The 25108-nt window shown below is 45.1% G+C and overlaps 1 long non-coding RNA gene across 1 annotated transcript in view; it reads left to right on the plus strand.

Annotated features, from left to right (window-relative positions):
- The first annotated feature begins 2515 nt into the window (after positions 1–2515).
- LOC101787739 (uncharacterized) overlaps positions 2516–25108 on the plus strand; it is a 66018-nt gene continuing 43425 nt past the window's right edge. The window contains exons 1-4 of the long non-coding RNA XR_010040822.1: positions 2516–2647; positions 15648–15752; positions 19290–19435; positions 21916–22071. This is a non-coding gene — a long non-coding RNA (uncharacterized LOC101787739). The remainder of the gene's footprint in view (positions 2648–15647; positions 15753–19289; positions 19436–21915; positions 22072–25108) is intronic.

Raw genomic sequence — 25108 nt, forward strand, 5'->3', positions numbered from 1 at the left:
TTTTTATGAAAGTTGGCAGGTCACTTTCTGGACGGCAGGCGAAGCAATGTCATCTCAGTCCTAATCAGAGATCATAAAATGCTAGAGCTAGAAGGGTCGCAGAAGCCTGTAGTCCCACCCTCTCAGTTAGGACAAGGATAATAAGGCCAAGAGAGGTAAACCTCTGGGTTAAAATTGCCAGCAAGAGAGTGACAGACAGGAAAACATCCAGAAAGACAGTCTTTTCTTCCAAATAGCTCGATAAAAAAAGCTCTAATCTTTTTCTCACAACCACAAAATTTAGGCCTTTCAAGTGCCAATGGCAAAAATGACCCTGGTAGGTTCTGTAAGGAACTGAATATTTTAAAGCCTAGATTTTCTCTAAGATTTTGATCAACCTTGACATTCTGTGGTGTTATATTGTATGAGATACATGGTACTGCGTGTATAATGACTTGTTTAAATTCTTTCTTTCCTGGACAGAAACTTCTCAAAACCTTAGTCCATGTCTTAGGCACTTTTCTCTCAATGAGACATAATCCCAGACACCCATAATTTATAGGAGAGAAGCTTCATTTTGGTTCACAGTTTCAGTCCATGATTGTCTGGCATCCTGGTAGAAACAGATGTCACAGGATCATGGTGGAGGAATTGGCATTCAATTTATGGCAGCCAGGAAGCAGACAGTGAAGGGAAGAGCTAGGGAGGAAGACAGCCCCTGCCAGGTCACACCCCTAGTGACCACCTCACCCAGGCCCCACCTCCTAATAGCATATTCAGCTACTGACCTTCTCAGTGGATGAGCATAGTGCCCCTGTGATCCAGCCCCCCTCCTCACACAGGAGAATTTTAGGGGGCATTTTAAATCTAAACCAAATCAGACTATGTTGTTTATCTTTGTTTTCCCTGTAGCCTTACTTATCTAGCATGTGCTCAATAAAAGATTTGCTGAGTGAATGAATGGATGAGACTTTTTGGAATTCTGTGAAGAGTAACCAGCTCCTTGACATAGAGGGCAAAGTGAATTTTAGAGCAGAGTACACTCTCATTTGGCCAGCAACATTTGAAGAAAGACCAAAGCTACAGTCAGATAGAGAAGGCTTCATTTTGCATTGAAATAATGAGAGCTTCAGCCTATCTTTGCTTCTTTTTCTGGAAAGATGACAATCTTTTCAAATCCTACTGGTATTTGTTTAGCTCAAGAAAAGTCTCTGAAGACAAGCTGAGATGTGGAGCCATTTTGACTGGGAAAATAGGTTTTATGGGTGAAGACAAAGTCAGGAAAACATGGCTGAAGGCCAGGCCACAGGTCTCGGTAGCTCTGGTAGTAAAACCTGAGGCTTCTGACCCAGCTTGCTACCCTCTTTGGGCCTAGCTCACCTCTACATTCTGCTGCAAATTCTTACCCTGCCACAGAGAAATGGACATGACAATCTGAGGTCTCCCACTTCTTTGAGGAAAACAAAGCAGTGGGAGAAACATTTCGACTCTACTCACACTTCAATAGATGGCATTTTGACTACCCTCTGCAGGGTTCTAGACCCTTTAGGCTATCACTGTGCATGTGCCATCTGGTGACTGTGTTGTCACCTGGACACCCCTATTGTAACTGAGCTGGAGGACTCTGTTGCCAGCACCCCTGTTCTGCCTGGCAACCTCTTGCTCTGAAATCTGGTTGCAGTGCTGATGGATTTCTTGAATTTTACTGGCTCTTGCTCAAGGCTGCTGATCAGAGCAATCTTAATCTTCCAAATGAGTCTGCCGCTGCTACTCCACACCAGCAGTGTACACCCAGCTTTCCACAGTGCTGGCTTCAACACAGGGCACTGAGGAGGTAGAGGCTCCCTCCCCAGGGCAGCAAAGGGAGACTGAATCTGCTTCCTTGTTCCTGGGATGTGACACACGCTGGCAGACTGGAGAAAGGTCTTCTACCTTGTTCAGAGAGTGCTGATCCCACTGAGAGCATGTCCACAATCCATCCTCCCTCCACTGCCTCTTCCTTCGGCTTCTCTTCTTCCCTTTCCCCTCATTTCTCCTTTCTTCCTTTCTCTGTTCCCTTTCCTCCCTTCCTCAAATATTTATTTATATTTATTTATTTATTTATTGAGAAGCTGCTGCACACCAGATATTAAATTGGGAGAGGGTGTCATGGACAGAACGAATACAAAATTTGGTAGAATCTGCCCCCTTTTTCAGGAGAACTCTGCATAGTCACGTAGTAGAGAGAGAGAGAGAAAGCAAAGTTGTGCACAGATGTAGCTGTCTGAAACCTACACGGAGAATCCCCGTTGTGTTACAGAGCTTTGGCAGAGCAGCACAAAGCAGTATATTTCTACAGAAGAAGGCATTTAAACAAAGCTGGGCATCTAAGAAGCCATCAAGTGGGGTATGGCTCTGTAGCCAGAAGGATGGGCATGGCCCATATTCTCCATATCCAACAATGTTCCTTCTGTTCTCTGATGTCTGCAGCCCTTCATCTCCTCCCCCTTGTGGCATCTGCTCGCTTCTGGAGAGCTCTTCTCTTCTGGGAGGCAGATCTGGCTGCCCCTCTTGCTAAGGGACTGTACTTAAGGACCATGACTCTGAGACTCAGAGAACCAAGGTCCCAGTCCCCACAATTTAACATATAGTGCAGACAGTGACAAGGACCTCTGTCTTCAGGACCCAGGTAAGACTATGCATTTTGAAAACAAACTTTAAACTCAGCCATCAACATTAAATCAACCTAGAAGCACAATTTTTAAAAGAAGATAAAAGTAGTTTGGGGACAGTTTCCAATAAGGAACAGTAGTACATTTTGGGAGGATTTGGAAAACAGCCTTTCAGTCCAGAGCCGATCAGAGAGAGTTTTATGAAGGAATTTGGGCTTCGGAACCTGACAGGAAGCCAGAAATTGAGCCAGAAGGTCAGGGTGGGAATTTTTGGCTGTGGAGAGCTCATCAGACTGGAGCTCCTCGAGGGCAAAGTCGACAGTCCTAGATTCCCTGGTATCCCTGCCTTGTCAAAGGCAGGAAAGGTGGCTGAGAATGGAGGTACTGCAAAGGGGGTGAGCACACAGGGCTGGGATAGAGCAGGGGTTGATGGCAGCCTGGCAGAGGGCCTTGAGGAGGGAGGCACTTGCGTGGCAGGCAGCCAGGTGCTACCCTGGGGATTCAGAATCCTGTCAGGTGGAGCTCATCCAAGGCATGGGCCACAGGAGCCTAGGGTCCGCTCTGCCTGAGAGAGGCTGTGACTTAGGGCAGGTTCCCTCACTTCACCCGTGTTCCCTGCCTTCTCTAGGAATCCAAGCTGGTGACAAGGCCAGACTAGAGCAGGCTGAGTGGCTTGGAGAGGCAGTAGAACCCATGACTGTTGCTGAAAGAAGAGAGGATAAAGCTATGAACTAAACTGCTGGCACTGAGGCATTGAGAAAGGGAGAGAAGCTACTGTTAGGTAACTAATTTGTCAGGAGTCAGTACAAAAATATCACAAATCAGGAAAAAGACAGCATCGATAGCCACTTGGTAGGTGTTTAATTTGTTTCTGGTGCTATAGATATGTTATCTGCTTCTAAAGTGGCCTTACTATCAAATCTGTCTCCCATCTCATGGACGGAGAAGCTGAGACTTAGGAGAGCAAAATGACTGTCTGAAGGAAACCCTGTAAATAAGGGATAGAGCTGGAATTTGCAAGCTTGAGTTTTCACTCTCGCCAGAAGACTTGGCCACTGCTTTATTTTGCCTCCCCAAATTGATTCACTCTTTTGGGGTTTTAAATGATTTTGTGCCATGGTGCTTCATGAGGCAAAGGGGGTGCCTGCAGCCCTCTGAGTTCAGACCCTGAAATCACTGACTGTGTGCACTTTCTGCAGGGCTAGCTGGAAGCCCAGCAGGGAAGCAGGGTCTGTCATCAGAAGGGGGCAAAGAATAAGAAGTCCTCTCCCTGGTGAAGTGCTTTCACAGCTTTTGCCTTAATTGATTCTCATGACAGCCTTGGGAACTTGGCATAGATTTTTTGCAAATCCCCATTTTCCAGTTGAGGAACCTGAGGCCTGGAGAGGAAAAAAGAATTGTTTAGGGTCATCTTACTGGAACATGGCAGGAGAGGAGAAACTGGTTCTCTTTTTCTGGTGTTTTCATCAGCATTGAGGTCTCCAAAAGGTGCCAACTTGCTGCAGGATTAGAAAGAAGACGAATGGAGCATGTAGGGCTGGGGTCCTAAGAGCTGAGGTGGGAGAAGTTCCCAGGGATGTGACCTTGTTCTCAAAGTCCTGACCAGAGTGAACCAGTCCCTGGGAGAGCAGCATAATCGTATGCCCAGAGCCCAGACGACAGTGCCAATGACAAGCAGCTCAGGAATGAATGAGCCACCTGGACTGGAGTACCCTGTGGTGTCCTCTCCAGATCTGAAGCAGCAGAAGAAGGACCCTTTACCATCCTAACTTTCCTGCTGCCTTAAGTCAAAGGTTGTCCAAAAAGTTCTGCTGATGGGTGTCTGCAAAAGAGACAGAATGCTCTGGATCCAAATCTCAGCCTTTCCACTTCCTGCTGTAGGGATTTTGTGTCTCTATAAAAACTGCTTTTTTATAGTCATAGGTGCAACCTAGTGAATACATATTCCTGATAGCAAAGACATTTTGCTTACTACATGAGTCCACCACTTGCTAGTGCTGTGCTGAGACCTGGGGGTGGCTCTGTGAGAGCCCTGCCCTCTTGCATTTGACAGTGGGCCCAACACAGCATCTCTACCCCCAGCATCATTTCCCCTCTCTGACCTGAAAAGGTCACTCTTTCCTGTAGAGTTGAGTTTCCTGCTATCTGCTGGGGGGGGGGGGGGAGAGGAAGAGGAGGAGGACCAGGAAGAGGAGAAGCTAAACCTGACCCTCAAGCATGTTCTGAGCCATAGTTTCAGAGCAAGCTGGAGCCAGAGGTCGGCAGGGGTGGCACTAGGGCATGAAGTGGTGAGTTGGCACCTTCGGGACCCTTTATCAAGCTGTCCTTGCACCAGAAAGCCCAGAGAGCTTGCTGGTGATGATCTTACTAGTGTTCCAAAGCTTCCTGAGGGAGGAGCAAGGCTAAGGGCAGAGCAGAAAGCACTGGGGTGTGCTTGCATTGACAGCTGCTGGTGTCTGGCTCAGGATCACAGGCTACAGGGGTGGCAGGCAAGGTGGTGCTGAAGACCCAGCACCCCTGCCTAGGGACCCATGGCCAAGTTCACCAGCACAAACTCAACAGAGCTGCTTTTGCTAAACCAATAGTGCTCATGGTGGCCTGCTAGCTGTTTTTCCATATGGTCGCCCCTTTCCTCACTCCCTAACTTGAAAATCAGGATTCCTAATATCATTCGCTAAATGGGGAAACTAGGCTCAGAGGCGTGAAGTGGCTTGGCTAAGGTCACACAGCTCCATCCTAACAGGGTACAGGTTCCCCTACATGTACCCATCACCCAGCAGGTGTTGCAGCGACTTCCAATCCAGGCTGGCTAATACTAGGAGGAATCAAGTGAGGACCCACCTGATCACAACCTGCCTCCTGCATCCCTCCAGCCTGGGAGGACAGGGGGACAGCACTCTCCAGTACCTCAGAGCTCAGGAAGATGGGGAAGGAAAAGGATGGGAACCTCCCACCATCCTTACTGGGTGTTCACTCGTGTATCAGATGCCTCTTTTCCTTCTTTTAAACACCGCCTTTGACTCCATTACTTGGGTCTCTATTGCTCCCCACTGATTCTGGGCTGTTCCTCCCAGTGTTTTCCCTTCCTTTGTCAGACGTCTCTCCCCTTTCCTCCTACTCCCCCTTCCCCTCTTCCCCCCTTCCCGTCTTCCCCTCCACCCCTCGACTTCTCTTTGTCTCGCCCTCCTTTCCCTCGAGCGCCCTCCCTGCGCGCGCGCTCCATCTGCGCCTCCAGCTCCATCCCCCGCCTCCCCGCCCCCCACCTCCCTCCGCCTCGGGGCCGCGGCTCCCCCTTCCCTCTCCGCTCTTGCTCTCCGTGATTTATTACTTGCCCTGCTGCTTCTGACAAACTATTTGTAGGAAAATGAGATTTGGTCCGCCCTGGATGGCTCCTCTGGGAGGCAGGCGTGGGGGTCGGGGGTCGGGGCCCCCGTGCGGTGCCCCCACCGGAGCCCACGGCGCTTACGGAGCTCTTTAAGATAAATGAGCAAAATTAAGAGACTCACTGAGGGAAGAAAACACTGGTGGCAGCGAGCGAGAGCTGATGGTACATGGTTTCCTCCCAGAAAGGCACCCACGTGCGCCACACGGGGCCTCCCCCATCTGCCGTGGACTCTAGGGAACTCCCTCCCCGCTAGAAGAACTTCCAGCCCGGGCGTGCTTCTTCCTTCCCCAGGCCGTGGCGCTGATGCAGGCTGAGACCTCTTAGCAAGGTGCAAGCAACAGATTGGGGGAAGCAGCAGGTCTCCGGAGGTGGCCTGGGAGAGGGCCCCGGGGGAGGGGAGGGGCGGGGCAGAGCAGCGGATGGGTGGGCAGTGAGATGGGCTGCGGGGGCACCGGCATGGACTTGGGGGACTCGGTTGGGAGCCGAGGCTTCTTCAGCTACACCCTGATCCCAGGGCACCGCAATAGGCTTCCTGAGCTGCATCCTGATAGCCCCACCTCAGAGGCTGCCCCCAACTGCTCTGCCTTCTGGGAGCAGAATTCTTGGGTTCTCAGGGGAGAGGTGGGGCTGTTTGGTTTCCCAGATTAGGGCCAGATCAGTTGGCCTGAAGTATTCCTGAAAAGCAGGTGAATGCTTGAGTAGGAGTGTGTCTTGTAAGCCCCAGGCTCTGTTGGGATGTGCAATGGAACCAGTTTCTTCAGAGTATTTTATTTTTCTTCTTTTGAAAAAGCAATGCACTTCTCTTTTTGACAAGCACTCAGACAGCAGAGATATGTGCGTGGAAGAAGATAGCTACGATGCAGCTCCTAGGTGGAAGACTACCACACCATCACACTCAGCAGGGGAGGCCCAGGTTCCAGCCCCAGCAGAGAAATAAAACACAACAAGGAAGGGTATAAGCAAACAAAACAAAACAAAACCCTGCTATCCTATTGATATCCCACTATCTGTCCTATATTACAAGGTTGGGGATTTAGCTCAGCAGCATAAGCCCCTGCCTGGCAAGCACAAGATCATGAGTTCAATTCCTGGTATCAAAAAAAAAAAGATTATATTACAAACATTTTTGGCTTGATTTAGCTACTTGACGTTGTGTTATGAATGCTTTTTACAGCATATAAAATATTTGTTCTAAAACAATTTTAAGTGAATGTGGTGTTTCACTGAATGTATTTCTGTGTGTTATTATTTTTAACAGGGCCTATATTTTCATTCAGTTTGTAAACGTTTGCTCTTATAAAGATATACAAACTTTAGCATTTACCGAAGAGATCATCTTATTTTTAAAAATCAATATCAGTGATAAAACAATGTATTTCACCTCTCTTTTGCTTCCTAAGGACAAGTTGTGACTTATTCCTAACACCGTGGTTGAGAGTCCCCTGGGCTTGGTATATATTCCCATCCTAGATCTTCAAGAAAAGGCAATCTGAGAATGTTCTGGAAGAAAAGAGGTGGCTAAAGTTTCCATTGTCTTAAGAACCAAAGGCAATATGGTGTTTGAAGATAAAGATTACGCAATTTGAATCTAAGACATTTATAAATAAAATGTATGCTAAATTACACTGGTAGGTGGAATCAACCTCCAATTGGCACTGTGTATATTATGATACTAATTTCAAAGTGTATTAAAATGTAAAACTTGAAAGTGGTGATATCATACTAACATCCCATTATGAAGTGTGTAGTATCATGAGTGGAGGAAAAAGTGGGGATTTGAACTGTAAAGAGCACAGGGAAAATAAATCAAAATTTTGTGACCTCGTACAGGGGACTGCCATATTGACATGTGCAGGGTCGCCTTTCTCCCTTGCAAAAGAAGATGTGTCAGTGATGTCAGTTTGGGGCATGTGGGTTTCAGGAAGCCTGGGTAGCAATGCAAAATACTTGGGTCATCTGGTTTTTGTGTGTTGCCATCAGCATGTTTGTTGTAAGCAAAACGTTGTACTGAGATTTCCACTACTTGACCCTTCCTATCAAACTAATCTTGGAGTTTCTGAGAAAACTTAACACCACTTGTTCTAGACATCAGTGCCCTGGTTTTCTGAGCAGCAATCTGAGACAGTGATGGAATGGGGAGGGATGGAAGTCCATGGACTTCTTTCAACATTGTCTTACAATAAATCGTCTTGGGCTAGCAAAATGTCATCTTTTTCTGTTTTGAGTTGACTTATACCCAACTGTGGGAGTACATACTATCTCAAATACATCACTCTGATTGACATTTTTTCTTGGTTTTTGATTACTAAACAGATTACCAATTGTTAAATAAACAGAGTCTGTTTTTTTCTCATCATGTAAGAATTCATGGTGGGCTAAAAAAGAAATCTTTAATGGGACAAGTTTGGAACGAAGAGTATAGCATTCAACTATAGCTCTCTTTACTGTCTAGCTATCTTTGAGGCAAAATCTCTCTAAACAAAATAGAACACTTCTGACAGTCAATTTGACAGTATGGTAGGAATTTTCTAGAAAAATCCATCTAAATCTTTTTCCATACCCAGATCACGAAAAAGAGAGGTGGGATCTGTTAGAGTTGGTACAGGACCAAAGATATCTACTGATGACCAGAGAGAAGGCAGAGATATGAAAATACCAGGACCGAAGCCAAAAAAAAAAAAAAAAACCAAACCATGATTCACAGCTGATTCAGCCTAGCAACCCCCCCCCACTTCATTTTATTAGCAAGAAAAGATGTGGTGGTGGCAGTGGCAGGGGGGACAGAAATTAAAACACCATGATACTTTTAATACAGCCCAAGATTTACTCTGCATAATCCAGTCATATTTTTGATAGGAAATTCATGGCTCCTCTGTCCCCAGTAACAGAACGGTGATCTTTATGGGGCCAGTGTGAGGAAGCCGGCGGGCACAGCCCCCATCCCATTAAACTGTCTCAGTGAAGAGGCAATTTGTTTGATATTAAGAGTTATAAAAATATCAGTGCAGTGCAGTGATGCCGGGATATTGCACAAGCCAATCTGAATTTTAATGCAGTGTGAGCAGTAAGCACTGTGGTCGCCCAGCTCGGGCCAAGCTCCCTCTGTGCAAATATTTGAAGAGCAAAAAAGCAGAAGCTTTGGGAGTCTTGCTCTTCTCCACTCGGGCCTCTGCCAGGCTCCTGTCTTATCAGTGGGAACTGGCAAGGATTTCTGGGTGCCTGCGATGGGAATTGTGGGGCACACAGCTGGAAGAGCCAGGAGCATCCTTGGCATTGTGAGAGGACAGGGTGGAAGTTGGGGTCATGGGGACCAGTGCCTCTCGTGCCCCTTACTCATGCAGGCAGCAATTCCAGTGCTGCCAATATCAAGCCCTTTTGCCCACCAAAGTCTCAGGATTTCCTTCTACAGCATCCTTAGTATCCTCATGCAACAGAACTTCACTGTCCAAATACTGCCTGCCCCCAAGACCCTCCCATCTGTCCTAAAATGTCCTTCTTATCCTCTTGGCAAGCCTCCTCACACTGGTCTCTTTTTTTTTTTTTTTTTTTTTTTTTTTTTTTTTTTTGCTTTTTTTAGTGGTACCAGGGATTGAACTCATGACCACACACTTACAAGGCAGGCGCTTATGCCACTGAGCTAAATTCCCAGCCCCTACACACTGGTCTCTTTATCTCACTTCTTGGCCCATAGGAGCATACTCTGACCTCTCCCCCAGTCTCCTCCCCTCAGTCTCCTCATTATTTCCATTACTGCCATTCCTCTCCCTTCACCTCCCAGTCACCTCTTCCCAGCCTCTTCTCCCATAAATATCCATTCGGCCTTATAGACACATTTTCCTGAAACATGCTAACTGATTAATTTCACTTCACAAGGAGAGCCTACTCTGTGTAAGGCAGCTGAAGACCTGCTGAAGGAGACACAGACACGGTGGGCTCTGCTCTGCAGGGACTCTTAATTTGAAGGGAATGTGGGGTGCATGCCTTGGACACGTTGGGGAGCCAGCACAATGAGAGGCAGAGAGACATGAGATCCCAGAGAGGGGACCGGCAAGGCAGTAGAAGGTCTAAGGAGGAGAAATGGATGTGACTGGGTGGGCCTAGGACTGTGTGTTTGACAGGGTCACCCGTGACTGACAGAATACATCATGGCAGGGTGATCAATGGCTGGGCCTCCAGGGAGGAGTACAATGGATAGCAGGCAGTTGGCGAACTGGCTGGAAAAAAAATTATTTCAGAGCAAAGGAAGACTGGATGAGGGGTGTCCCTGGGGACTCCTTAAGAGCCAGTGAGTCATCCAGCTTGGCTGAGGTTTGGAGGAGCTCAGGGCTTGTTACACTCAAGTTAATGAAAAGTTAGTTGGAGCAAGTGCCCAGTCTGATTCCCAGCTCAGGACACTTTTCAAGACCCCACAGAAGTCATTCTCAGTGTTGTGTGGGACCTCTGGGCTTCCGGAGACCTTTTCAGGGGCCGCCAACACTGTTTCAAAGTCACTACCCTTTGCAGAAAAATCTGCAAAACCCAGGGAACCTGCATTTTCCGAGTAAACTGCATAATTTACAAATCATTTTAAAGCGAACACAAAAACTTTATTGATGCAATGACAGATTTTACATTGACAATAGGCTTTTGCAAACTGCCATCTGTTGAGTTTTGAGGGGTTTTAAGAGAAGTATGTCCATGATTATCAAAAAAAGTGATTCATATAATCCCTTTTCTAATTATGTATCTGTTTGAGGCCCGATTTTTTTCAATGCACTTGGACCAAAACAATGTATCATAGCACTGAATGCAGAAGCAGATATGAGAATCCAGCTATCCTCTCCTAAACCAGACTATGAAGATATAAATTATAACGATATGCAGTAATTTTTGAAAATATGGAACCTGGGATTTAGCTCAGTGGCACAGCCCTTGCCTGACAAGGGTGAGGTCCTGAATTCGATTCTTGGTACCTTGCCACCTCCACCAAAAAAAAAAAAAAAAGAAAAAGAAAATACAGTCATTTTCTATGAAAAATATGTTATTTACATTAACATGAATGAATTTATTATTATTAATTATTTAAAATAATTATTAATTATTAATGATTTTGTATATTCTTAAATGTTTCTGTTTTTTATTATTATTTTTGTTATATAAAAATATTTTTTGTTTTATATATGGCAACTATTAATAGGTATAACCCACATAAACAAATGTTTTTGGACAGAATTTTTCTAAATAAGTTTTTTAGACCATAGAAAAGTCATATGGTCAAGTTTTTGGGAACTAGTGGGTGACAGTTTTTAAAAGGTTACTAGTAAGGCTGGATTTGGTTTGGCTTAGAAATAACAAATCTCTCTCTCTTTCTGTCTGTCTGTCTGTCTCTTTCTTTTCTCTATTTCTCTTTGCTGCACGTTTTCTCCTTCCCTCCTCCTTTCCTTCTCCCTTTCTCCCTTCACTCTTGTTCTCACAGTACCTGTGCTCCCCCATTACAGCAGCTCCATTCTCAAACACCTTTACCTGGAAATTTTCTTCCTCCTCTGCTCCCCAACTACCCAGCCACAGCACCTGCCCCCACAGTGCTTCCTTTCCCACTCAAGTCCAGATCTCCACTCTGTAGACCCCTCAAGCTGGCCTCCCTCTTCCCCTGGCTCTGATCTTACCCAGGTCTCCCTTGCTAATCCCTCCTAGTTCTCCTGTGGACACACTCCCTGTTTCTCTAGAATGGGTGGAAGCTGTACACACTCTCCACTTCTCCTCAGTAGCTTCTTCTCAAAGTCTTTGCTGCTGGTGAGAGGTACTCAAGTTTGTGCTGAGAACCATCTTCATTGTTTCTGGGAGCCAAAGGACTTTAAGCCTACCCCTGGATCAACCTCTGGAAAAGAGGAGGAATGTTATAGCTATAGTGGAGAGAGTACAGTTTGGAGACAGGCAGGACAGGGTGAGAGCCCAGCTCTGTACACATTAGCACATGGCTTCCACTGAGTCCTTCCACCTCCTTGAACTTGAGATTCTATTTTATAAATTAGAGGACAGAGTTCTTAGGGTAAGTCTGCCAGAGAACATGTATGTGGCAGAGGAGTAATGGTCACGAAGATCTGCTATTGTCAGAAAGAAACATGGTGGCCATCAGTGGCTGTGGGTATTTACAAACTAGTGAATTACCTGTCTGGTTAATTGAAATTAAAATAAGCTGTCTTAGACTACTTGTTCTCAAACTTCTACGTACAGAAGAATCATTGGGGTGGTTTGTTGACTCTGAAAACATCCAGAAATCTGTTCTGTAGTCAGTATGTGTGGAGTCTGCACATCTATCAGTTTAAAGACCTCAGATACACACAAAACAATGTCTACAATGAAATTTTCCCAAACCTTACATTTCTGCATCATTCTACAAGACTGCCCAGTCCTCAAGACCTGTTGTGTTTGGTAGTGGTTACCAGTGTCTCACAAGTTGTTTGTGCATTATATTCATCAAATGGCCGATCTCAGAGCTTTGCCTAGTTAGCATCCGTACTAACCTGTAACACTCTGTCTCCCACTTTAGCACAACCTGATATTCAGGGGACTCCAGAGACCACAGACATATTATTTAAGATAATATGCAAAACGTCTGTGTCTTTTGTTTTTAAATTGAACATAGCCCTATTTTGTGAGACTATTGTGAGAATTATGTGGGCTTCATATGTGTATGGGTCTTCTACAAATTATATTTTTAATTATTTTCCTTTTTTTTTTTTTTTTTTTTGTCTTTTTCCTTTTTATCGGTACCGGGGATCGAACTCACAACTGCCTGCTTGCAAAGCAGGCGCTTATGCTGCTGAGCTAAATCCCCAGCCCCTAATTATTTTCCTGTGGAAAAGTCCATTAACCTCTCCATGAAAAGGGTCATTGTTCTCTGGGGCTTTCACTCATTTAAATCTACTCTAACTCCCTGCCACTCTGAGGATAGTAATGGTTTACGCTGGGCTGTGTAGACACCAGTGTATGGCTTTCTGCCCTTTCTTCTTCCTCCCATCCAGTCCTGACCAAGTGGCACCCCTGTCCCAGCATGGGCTTAACGCTTTGGAAGATCTTGGCTTTGTTTTTTCTTTTCTCTCTCCTTAATCCTTTGTTCTTGGTCCATGTACTTTGAGCTGGAGGATTCCTTAAATAATCTAAATTCTCTTTCACCTCACCTCACCACCTGGGAGTAAAATCAGGTCACAGGGTTCTGTGGGTTTGGCTCTTGGGATAAGAAAGTTCACATTTGGAAGCTTGTAGGTATCACCATCCCTCTCCTCCACCTGACCCTACTTCATGGCTTCTCCCATTCATCTCAGGAGTTGCCTGGAGGTGTCACAATGCTTTCATGAATCTCTTTGCTCTTCTCATCTGCTGGTTCCACTTCTTTCTCAGCTGTGTGCACTCTATCACTCTGTTTGGGCTGCCTCTTTCAGGGTAGTCACTGCCACATATTCTGGGTGACCATTTGTAAGCATCTAAAAATAGGCAGGGAAAGGTTCCTGTCTTCCTGCATGACTTCTTCACAGGATTTTGAAACAGATTTCCTGATCATGAGCTGTTACAGCTATTTCAGGCTTAGAAGTCCATGGCATCTTCTCTGCAGAGGGACCTGTAGATTACTAGAGTTGACTGAACTCAAGTAGTGTCATTCTTTACAGGCTAATTTTGTCCGTTGCTCAGGTCCACTCCAGACTGATTCATAATGGTGGGTCACTGGCAGCATCTTGAAGTTTCTCACTGTAAAATGACCTCTGTAAAGACCCTGCCAGTGTCACCAGTCATGTCTGTGTATGTTGGATTCCCACATTGTTTTCCAGGAACCATATTTGTTTTGCATAAGTCAGCCAGCACACATAGACCCTGGGGGTTGTTGGGTGCAGGGAGCCCAGAGTTTACTCTGAAATATACAGTTGTGCCAGTAACCATGGAAAGGTGTGCGACTCCTTCCCAGCACTTCACACAAGAAGCCCTTTTGGGTAGAATCAAATTAGAGTCTAATCTACTGGTAAGAATAATGACCTGCCTTGCCTATGTGAACAGATATATTTTTTTTTCTTTTCATCATTTATTCACATGGAAGATGGTGCCCCAGGGTAAACGTTGAAGTGGGTAAGGCACTTGAAGTGCCTTCTGCAGAAGGTGAAGGAGTAATCTGGAGGCACAGAAGCAGAAGGCCAGTGGTCAGGAGGAATCAAGACTGTTAGCTCCTGTAGGCAGACTGCTGAGTTTACTAGCAGACTATACCGTGTACTGTCATGATGTGCTGATGAGTCCAGTTGTATGGATATTGCATACAATAAGAGTGATATTGTAGAGGTAAGAGAAAGAGTGATGCTGTGGAGGTAGGGCAGGGGAGAAACTTTCCAGATTGGCTTAGGAGCTGGATACACTTGCATTCAGTCCTGCAAATGACTGCTTTAATCATATGGGGCGAGATACAGCAGAGGAGCCCTCTCCGGAAGAAGTGGATGCAGGATCATGTATTGTTCCCATCATCCCTCATCTCGTGCTCAGGGAGTGCTCCTTATGACAGTGCAGACAGCCCACATCCACTTTTGAGCCCATCTTGCAAGGGTGCCACCAGTAGCTGCACCAATGTTCATGCAAAGCATGAAGGGAGACGCTCAGGGGTCCCAGCAGAGCGAGAAGCAGCCTGGGTCAGAGAGTACTTTGGCTGGGAAACCTTGCTGAGAAAGAACAGACAGGATTCATAGAGGCAGTAAACGCCAAGAAAAGAGAAAAATGAAGAGCAATGACTGTGCGGTCCTAAGGCTAATTGGGCTGCCAGTAATAACGGAGAAGCTGGGAAGGAGCCCTGGTTAGGAAGGAAAGATAACAAGTTCTGTTTTGGATGACTTTCACTGCAGGGATTGGAAGGTCAACCAAATAGAGATCTTCCATTGACAGTGAGAAATATGGGTTGGGCTGGGGCAAGGGTCAGGGACCCAGACAAACCAAACAGGCATTGGATAATGGAAACAATGCTGGGCTAGGGAGGCCCTTCCTTGCCTATCTCAGAGATATTCACTGAGTGCCTACTGCGTACCAAGCATGCCCTGACACCTGGGAGCACTGCGAGGAATCACATAGAGATGGCACATTGAGTGTTTCATGTAGATGACCAGACTAAGTGTCACCAAGACACAAATGGGACCAGTGGAAGGAAAGTGCATTGAGGGAGAAGCCAGCCTGGGTTGCAGGAGGACAGGAGAGAAATGAAGAGGGTGATGGATCAGTTAGGGTCTGAGTGGACCTGCATGTAACAGAAAGACCGAACAGAGCGAAGGCCTATGAAGTTCTCACAAAGCAGTTTATGTGGAGGTGATAGCCCCCGACTTCAACTTCAGCAGGTTAACAAGGACTGAGATCAGGGGCTGCACGCACCTGCCTGCCTTGTGTGATCTGGGTGTCAATCACAGTCTCACTGCTTCCCAGCCCTAAACCCTGACTTTCTTCCTTCTCTGGTTTAAGGTTGTGTCTTCCACAGTGTGCTCCAGAGAGCTCTAAGGCACTGTGCAGATGCCTCAGAGGAGAATGTGGGGAATGATGCTGGGCAGGCCAAAGGGGCTGAACTTCAGCATGCTTGGCCACATTGGAACCAGAACACTTACATTATTTTTTGTTTGTTTGTTTCTGTTTTGCAGTGCTTGGAGTAGAACTGAGGCACTTGCCTGTACCAGGCAGGCATTCTACCATGAACTGAATTCCCAGGAATATTTCACCACTGAGCTACATCCCAAACAGTGTTGGTATGTATTGTTTATTATTTTATGTAGTTTAACCATCAATTGTTCCCTCTCTGAAGAGCCCCTAAAGTTACTCAAATTTTCTACAGTGAGTAGAGATTCACTTGCTGAGACCATGGCTGCTGGACAAGTGGTCTACTGAGCCACCTTTCTGGCTCAGTAGTGTGTGTGTGTGCATGTGTGAATGCTACACATGTGTCTCCAACCTGTGTGCTCTCACCTGTGTATCCCTCAGGGACCTGAACCCTTGCCTCTCTAAAGATCACTGCATTCTGCCATCACAGGGCATTTCCAGCCAATTCTGAACCTGGGATCTTCTCTGAGCTTCTGGTTTGAAAGCATAATGCCATGTCATCATCATTAGGACTTGCAGACGTGGGTATTTGAAGTAGGGAGAGAAGGAACATTAGAGGAGGCACAGATGCCAATTCATGGTCTCAGAAAGAAACCTTACTTGGAGGAATTACAGTCATATGACCATATACAGCCCTGTGTCTTTATTTTTATTTTATTAAACAAAATTCAAATTTTACAGCAAAGTAATGATAATAACAATACTTAACACACTGTGTATCATAATCTTAAAAGTAGTTACTCAAAATATAAGATATAGACAAAAAGACTCTCTCTTAACAAAGAAGAAGCAAACAGATAATAGCACAAAACTTTCTTTTCAATGAACCAAGTATGGAGATTCCTTGAAAAACCAAAAATGAAAATTCTGGGGAGAGATGTCTCAGCATCTCTTGGGAGGATGATCTTCTGTTTGAAGGTAAAGGTTGTTTTCACTGTTTTGTTTTGTTATGTTTCTTCTGCTCTATTCAGTATTCTCAATTGGTTTTATAATGTTCTATTTTTGGCTTGATTTTGCTATACCTAATTGACTGGACAACTATTGTGAAGTTAAAGAGATATATCATGGTACCTATTACTACTATCCCAGTATCCTACTGTGAAATCCTGTACCAGTTTCACTGCATTGTCTCGATTGGCTTTGTTCTGTCTTGTGCTGTTGCATTTTTACTACTTTCAAAACAAAATGTAAAAAAATGAAAATTCCATTTAACCCAGCTGTCCCTTTGCTAGGTATCAACCCAAAAGGAGTTAAGGGGATACACACATACCCATATTTATATTTATAGCAACACAATTTATAGTAGCCAGACCTTGGAAACAGCATATGAGTCCATCAACAGATAAGCAGATAAAAAGAATGTGGTATTTATACACAACAGAGTACCACACTGCCATAAGGAAAGATAATCTTGAAGCATTCTTAGGCAAATGGACATTTTTCGAGAGCACAATGTTAAGTGAAATAAGGCTGACACCCAACCTTCAATAGTGCATGGTTTTTCTTCTATAAGAAATTTTTAAAAACATATATACAAATAAAGAGCATTGATAAATAGGAAGGAGGGAGAAGTTCAAATAATCCCACAATTTACCTATTCTGTTTCCATTCTCCTAATTGGTGCAATCACTTTCCAAGAGCTGGGATGGACCCTCATGTTTGGAGGAAGTGTGAACCATGTGCTTAGCATGGTCCTAGGGATTTCCTACGATCATTTTGCCTGCTTATCGACCCTGTGAGGCACCAATTTTATGCTCATTTCATAGATGAGGAAACGTTGCTCTGTTTATAGATTAAGGCTGCTGTGAAAGCCAATGCAGAATGCAAAAGAAAAACACAGAAACCAAGAGGAGATGTCCACATTCTGGGTTGTCACCAATGGCTAACTTTGCATCTGAGCCATGAGACAATTTAGTACCCAGGGGAATTTGTTCTCCCTCTTTCTGCCCTTTGCTTTTTGACCAGGAGAATGAACTGGGAAGAGGGGGTGATGTGAGAAGGTCCAGCAGGATTTCTTCATGGTAAAGGGGTGAGATACAAGGGCTGTGTCTTAGTTACTCTTCTACCTGTGCAGAGATGAAATACCTTACACTATTTGTAGAGGTTTCAGTTTGTAGAGGTTTCAGTCCTGAACTGGCCTGGCTGCAAGGCAAAGGGTGGTGTGGCAGACAAGACTCAGAGAGAAGAAACACTGATGGCTGGCAGAAGGTAGCAAAGAAGGGAGGGAGATTTTAGCAGCTTTTATCTGCCTATTATATTCTCTCTAGGATACCAAGATTAGACTGTTGTCAAGCCAATCAGTGGATTGATTCAGTTATCACACATCCTTTATCCCAGCATCACACACTCCAAATTCAGGCATTTCTGAAAAAGTTCCACCTAAAACTGTATGAGGGTTTGAGGATTGAGACACAAATCATAACAGGCTGTTCTAGACACCTGCAGAGAAGCAGTCCAGAAAAATAGCCAGATTTGGGTTTGCATTGCAGACGTACTCTATGGTCTTTGGTTATCCAATCTATTGCAACCTTTGTTTTTCTTCTGTATAATGGGGTTCATTATTGGATCTATCTCATGAGATTGTGGTGAGAGATAAATAAGTGAGTACATAAAAAAATAGTGTTGCAGTATCTGTCACAGCGAAGACTAAATATAGAAACCAAGAGGAGCTGTCCACATGCCTGGGTTGTCACCAGTGACTAACTTTGCATCTGAGCCATGGGACAATTTAGTATCCAGTCCCAGTATGGAGACTGCCCCGGGGCACTGAGATGGACCACTGACCTGACCTGAGTCTGGTAGGAAGGAAGTATGTGATGGCGGGGTGACTTTGCGTGGTCACAGAGCTTCCAGCAGTTTGATCATTGCACTGGCCCCATGGGCCAGGATGGAGACACTGGTGACTTAACCATTAAGGGGAGGGATGCTGAGCAGAGGAAACACAGACAATCAGAGGGGAAAATTATGTCTGGTCTTCACTTTCACTTGGGGTCAGTCCATTTTTTTTTAAAGACAGTGGACCTGGCAATAGAGATGAGCAGGATTATGGAGATGAAAAGGGAGAGAAATCAGGCAATAACACATAAAACAATGTGTTAAGGAATAAAACCCAGTGGTAGGATTTAATGGAGAAGTCAAGAGATCTAGAAAAGAACACCAAAAAAAAAATGTAGCCCGTGCATACGCAATATCTATAATCATAGGAGTCTTTTGAAATAACCCTCTTTTCCTTTTTGATGCAAAGGAGCCTGTAAGAGAATTGGTTCTCACATCCTTAAGGCAAACCTTGAGCTCTGCCTCTCTTCCTACCATGCATCCCTGGTTCAACCCCTCCCTTCCCCAACTCTCAGGACCAATGCTAGGGCTCCCAGATAGCACCTCTCACCTTCATGGGGTGCATAATCCACACACAGACTAAGCTCAAAGAGCACCTGTGTAAGGGGTTGTGATTTGGTTCAATGTATTAACATTTGCCACTTTTATTTTCTCTTCTTCTAACCTGGGTGATTCCGCTATATTTAAACAAATATAGCAAGGTAAAGCAACAACCTTCATAAACAGTATATTCTCAGTATCTTGAGTCTCTTTGGTCTCTGGGTTTAGATGAAGGCACTTGAATTGTGAATTCAATTTTGCTATCTTTGAGCTTCTACCTGCTCATCAGTTTCTTCCTGTGCTCTCTCCAGACATTTTTGGACTACCCAGGAGGTGGATGTTGGAGAATTTTTATTCTAGACTACCATTTGGTGCTGGCTTCTGTTGTTTTGCCTATCACTTCCTCTACTAAGAGACCTTACTCTTCATGCTGCTACCAGGAACTCTGCTCTCTGAAGTAAGTGCCAGCTGGCTTGACAACTGACTTCAGAAACAAGCTTATTGTACCCACTGTGTTCTATTGGAGAGACTCTCAAACAAGGCTTGCCTGTACCTCAATTAGTCCAAATTTAGTACCAAACAAACAAAAAACCCCAAACACTTCTTCCTATTTGCAAATACATGGACCAATTACTCTCTTTGTACCTTCAGGATAGCTGACTTGGGCTAAGCCTGTAATGTAACACAAATCCTGCACCTAGAACCACAGTGACCTCTAAGCCTCTAAGCTTCTTCCCTGCTGCTGAGTGTGGCTCATTTTGAAAGACTTTCTCCCTTATGGTGAATTAACCTACAGCTCCCTGTCATTATTGTCTGCAAATAGACTTCTATGAGGAAGCACCACATAGTGCATCAACCAAATCTGTTTATGTGCCAACTCCAGCAGATGCAGTTAACGATCCTGCTGGGAGGCACTGAGGTTCTGCCATAGTCCAGCATGCAGAGAGATCTTTGAGACCGAGCAATTTTCCAGGTCTGTCTACCAGACTATATTTCAGGTTCTTCTCTGGTCCAGCTAGGACACCTTATTATTCCATTTACCAGTTTTATGAGACAGACATCTCAGTCCAGAACTTTCCTGAAATCTGCTGAGAACTGAAACTAGATACGGTTTTATTGAACGTGTCCCGATGCTATCATGAATTCTAGGACTCTAAAAGCTCTAAAGGCTAAATAAATCACATCTCCAGGACAAGGCATGCTCCCAATTTCCTGTCCCATGTCATTTGATCAGCAAAGATCTTCAGTATACTTGGAAACTGTTACCTTGTTTTCTTTCATGCAACAGGGATGCCAGACATACAGGAAAGAAAGATGTCTTAATATTCACCGATTATGATGCTTGGTAACCGCCACCATGTACGAGTCTGCTTAGAGCAGAGTGGGAGTTCCAGAGAAAAGCAGACATTCCTTTCTTTCAGACCCATGGAGATTTCTGCAAAGCCTTCTTCTTGGTCACTTATTACCTGTGGGCCAGGCAGTAAGATGTGCTTCATGGGATCTCCTCAGACCAATAACAACCCCCACTTCCCTGGCATTTCTTCTCTTTTCTTTCCTTCCTTTCCCTCTGTTTCTCTTTTTCTTTCTTTCTTTCTCTTTCCTTTGTTTGTTTCCTTCCCTATTAATTTCTTACTATATGCCTCACACTCCGCTGGGATCAAAGAGATGAGGGATGGGTAAGAACTGTCCTTGCAATTGAAGGGCAAGCGCATTACACAGTGGGGAAGGCAGATGTGTACACAATTAACTATATTAAAATATGGTGAGCGATATAATGGAGATCTGCCCAAAGTGTCATGGGAGTGCAGAGGAGGGAGCAAAGGAGCTGCCTTAGAGGTCATCAGGAAAAGCTCTACTGAGAAGATGATTTCTGAGTTGCCTTTGAAGAGTGAACAGAAATTTTCCAGGTGAACAAAGATGGGAAGGACATTCCAGGCAGGGCAACAGTGAGTACAGGACATGGCAGGGAGTCTGCTTTGGCCAGAGTATAGAGCGAGGTTCACAGGGATATTTTGAAAGGTAAACTAGGATTGGGACCGGATGGGCTATGAATGTCATGATTAGGTGTAGATATTTTGTTTATGATGGAGACCTGTGTGCAGAATCACTCTTTGGGCAACATTTCTTTGCTGGCAAGGCTAGCAAAGAAATGATACTGAGTTTGCATTGTGCAAATGTGTATATGTAGTGTTTAATCAACCAGTTGATTACGTTTTTTTTTTTTTTTTTTTTTTTTTTTAGTTAACAACCAGTGTGTATGTCAGGGCCTGTGTTGGTTACAGTGATACTGTATCACAGGCATCATAATTCATGTAGTGAGGAGTTCAGAGTCATTCACATTAGAGAAATCTGGGGTTGGAAGGAGGGATTGGATGGTTGTGAGTTAAGGTGGGAGACAGCAGAGAAGCCTGATTTGACTTCTTGGGGGAGGGCTCTGAGGAATCACTGAGGAGCCGTCCTCCACAGGGAAGGCTCACAAGGAGTCTTGCATTGAGCACGTGTGGAATCTGGCCTGCCTAGACATGCACTGATACATTGAGAAACAAGATCAATGCAGAGATGAGATCAGAAGCAGAGGGTCTTGAAGTCAGGTGCAGCATCACAGGACTCCAAAGTGGGAAGGAACTTTAAATGCCTCTGAGGAAAGCTCACCCTGCCTCGTAAGCCCTACGTGAGAGTGTGTTCTACAATATCCATACACACAATCATCAATTTTTTTATTGGAACATAGAGATGGTAGCGGTCATTTTCGTATGAGATGCCTTGGCCTGTAGGAAGTTTCTGATAGGTTCTAGTTTATGTTTTTGTGTGTGTGTCTCTTGGTTCTGGATGGATTTTACCATGTCAGTCATCATTTCTCCCCTTCTGCTGCCAAACCACACTTCTAGTTTTTAAATTAAGCTCTGCAAATATTTAACTTCCTTTTTTTTTTTCCAGGTTGGCAACTTTCAGTTTCTCCAACTACTGAAGGAGGCTGTTGGCCTTGGGTTTCCTTCTAACAATGGCCGCTGTTTGAAGACACTGCTCAGGGGCTCGATTCTCCTTTGAAGTGGGATCTGCTCAAGGTCGTGCAGTCTGGACACAGTTGAGTAGGTGAGGACCAGCCACAGTGAAACAACCTGTCGGAAGTGGTCTCTTGTGAAAAAGAAGCAGGTCTCAGGGTACAGGATGGATTGTGAGAATTTCACAAGGCAGTGAAAGTTGGAGAGTTGCTGGCGAAAGTCCAGGACTTAGATCTGCATCAGAGGGACTCAGGGTCAGCAGTGAGTGGGAAGGAATGAGACCAGGAGCCATGTCACCACTTTGATAAAAGAGAAAGACAGTAATGAGTCTAAATTTTCTGATGTGAGAGCCTGAAAAAAATGATAATTGCATGGGCAGAAATAAGGTGATGGGGAAAGGCAGCTGTAGGGTATGAGGCTGAATTTGTCACGAGCAGGGCTCTGGCTCTGGAATGGTGAAAGGCAGGGAGCCTAGAGGGCATGAAAATACACAGAGAAGGCACAGACCGTCAAGGAAGGCTCCTGGGGAAGGTTTACAGTGTGTAGACTGGAAACCAAAGAGACTCTTGAGGGAGACAAGCAACTGCTGCCTTCATAAAGCAGCAGTATGAAGGATGTTCAGGGAATGGAAGCTTCCAGAAAGACTGGTTCAGTGACACACAGTGTTTAGGTAGACAAAGAAAACAAGGTCACTGGATGGGCCAATGGGGAGATCAGTTCAGTACCTCGGTGGAAACCATGGCGACACTGGAGGATGTTTAGAAGGGACTGTGTAATCTAGAAACCCCTCCCCACACCCTACACCCTACACCCCACACCTCAAATGCCACACCCCACCCCAAGAGGGCTGCAGTTATCCTCTCATTGCCCTTCTACTTTCGCTCCCTATTCTCCAGTGGCAGAGCTGGCCAATCAGAGGCAGTGCTCTTCTTGGTGGCATAGCTGGATCACCTTCCCAGTGGGGAAGCTGGGTCCCTCTCTGCAAGGAACAGCTCCTGAGGGTGGCTGAGAGATTCTGGCAGCCCACCCTGCTGTGAGGGGAGAGTGAGCAGAGGGTTGGCCTGCCTGGCCCATGCAGGAGGCTGAGGGTGCCCCTCTGGCCCTGCAGCTTCACAGGTCCCTGGATAGGCAGCTGAAAGCCCACATCTATTATCCTTGACATCTGAGTGCTGTGGTTCCAGGAGGCAGAGGGTGAGCGTGGCGAATATCCGCCTCTATCTCTTCCTGGCCTGCCCTTTCCTGTGCTTGGGCTGTCCAACTCACCAGCCTCCTTCCCACTCACCCCTGCATCCCTCCCTTCTGACAACTTCCTCCTACTTCCTAGAGCCCAGTGCTCATCTCACTGTGTGTGCATCAGCTTTTCACAGTTTAGGAGTTCCAGGTGAAAACAAGGGCAAATGTCTGTAGATGTGAAAGGGCTATTTCCAGGCTTTCTCTGCAGGGACTCCAGAATTCTAGCCACAACTAGGCAGGTCCTGCCACCCCGGCTCTTCCCAGGATGCACTGGGAGCCTGGGAACTAGGAGGGAGGGAGGAGGCTCAGCTGAGGAGCTCAGGATTTAATTCTATGCATCATTAAGTAGTCCTCTGAAAGTAGTGTCCCCCTATACATCATCCATGCTTAGTAAACAGCACGCTGACATTACATTAGCGGCTGGAAATGAATTTTCTCTTTTATAGGGAAATTGAGAATCCGCCAAGAAGAAAGAAAGAAAGAAGAAAAAAAAAAACCCTCAAAACCAATTATCTAGGCATTTATGAGTTCCACCCTGGTCCCTCTCTCTTCTCTCACTCAGATGCAAAGAAGCATTTAATATTTAATATATTAAGAAAAGAAAGAAACTTTGATAGATTATGTGGAATCTGGCATTAATTCCCTCTGCCCCTCCTTACTTCCAAACCCATGCTTGGTTCTAGCTGACATTTAAATGGATTAAGGTGTTCAGATTTCCTTAGTAGTGTTGACATTTTGGAAATATTTCTGGCTTTTTTTCTGTTCTCAGAATAATAATAATAAATAAATATCTGAATGAATCCTCCACCTCCACTCGACAGGCAGGCTCCAGCTCCGCCACCCTTTCTGGTATTGGCAGGATTTACATTTTCCAATCTTATTTACAAGATTAAGGATGAAGAGAAGTCAAAGTCCTCCTTGGCGGTCTGTGGGGCTGAGTGTGGGAGCTGTGTGCCACTGAGTCAGAAGGAATTGCCCTGGTCACCAGGTTCTTCCCCAGGCCAGCATCTCCTTTCCTTTGTCCCCTTACCTCTGTCTGCCTGTCTGGCCCTGTTATCTGCTTCTTTCCTTGGTACTTTCTTCTTATAACTGGACTGCCCTTTCTCTGAGCAGTGTGGACTGGCCCACTGGCCTCACAGGCCAGACAGATGCGTACAGGTCCCTCCCCTTTGGGGAACAAAAGAAGAAGGAAATGGGGCGCCCCTTTTTCTTAGGGAGCAGCGTTTCCGGCACTGCAATGTGATACATTCTCACAAGATCTAGATGCCAAGCTCCTGAGTGTGGGCGGGCCCATGTCATTTGTATCTCTCTATCTCAGCGCCTAGCACAATGCTTGGTACAGGGAAATGATGTCAGTGATGCAGAAGAGAGAAGACAGGGAGGAAAGAAAGGAAGGCTGAAGAAAGGAAGAGAGGAAGGAAGGAAGGAGGGAGGGAGGGAGGGAAGGAAGGAGGGAGGGAGGGAGGGCAAGGCTACAGTGAAAGAGCTCAAAGCTCAAAATATAAGAAGTATCTGCTCAAAGGTTTAGAAGGATAAATTAAAAATAAAAGTCATATAAGAATCTAAAATCAATATATAAATACTGAATTAAGAATTAAAATTATTTCTATTTCCTTGATTGGTTAGAATTTTTTTCCACTGAATATGTTTGCATTTGATCTGGTTTAGTATCTTTTCTGAATTGTTCTTATCTTTGGGCTTGAAAAGAAATGTTGTAAGCTTGTCAGTGCAAATTTACTGTAATTGTATCTTATTTTATTTTATTTTTACAAATAAAGATGTTTTGCAAAACAACAACAAAAACAACAAAAAAGGTAGAAAGGAACAAGGGGTGGGAAAGAAGAGGAAAAGTAAAGAAGAAAGTCTCCAGAAGTTGAAGTCTCCATTGGTTAACG

The sequence above is a fragment of the Cavia porcellus genome, unplaced genomic scaffold (assembly GCF_034190915.1).
Source record: "Cavia porcellus strain 051 isolate PalLab524CR breed Dunkin Hartley unplaced genomic scaffold, mCavPor4.1 scaffold_18, whole genome shotgun sequence".
Lineage (NCBI taxonomy): Eukaryota > Metazoa > Chordata > Mammalia > Rodentia > Caviidae > Cavia > Cavia porcellus.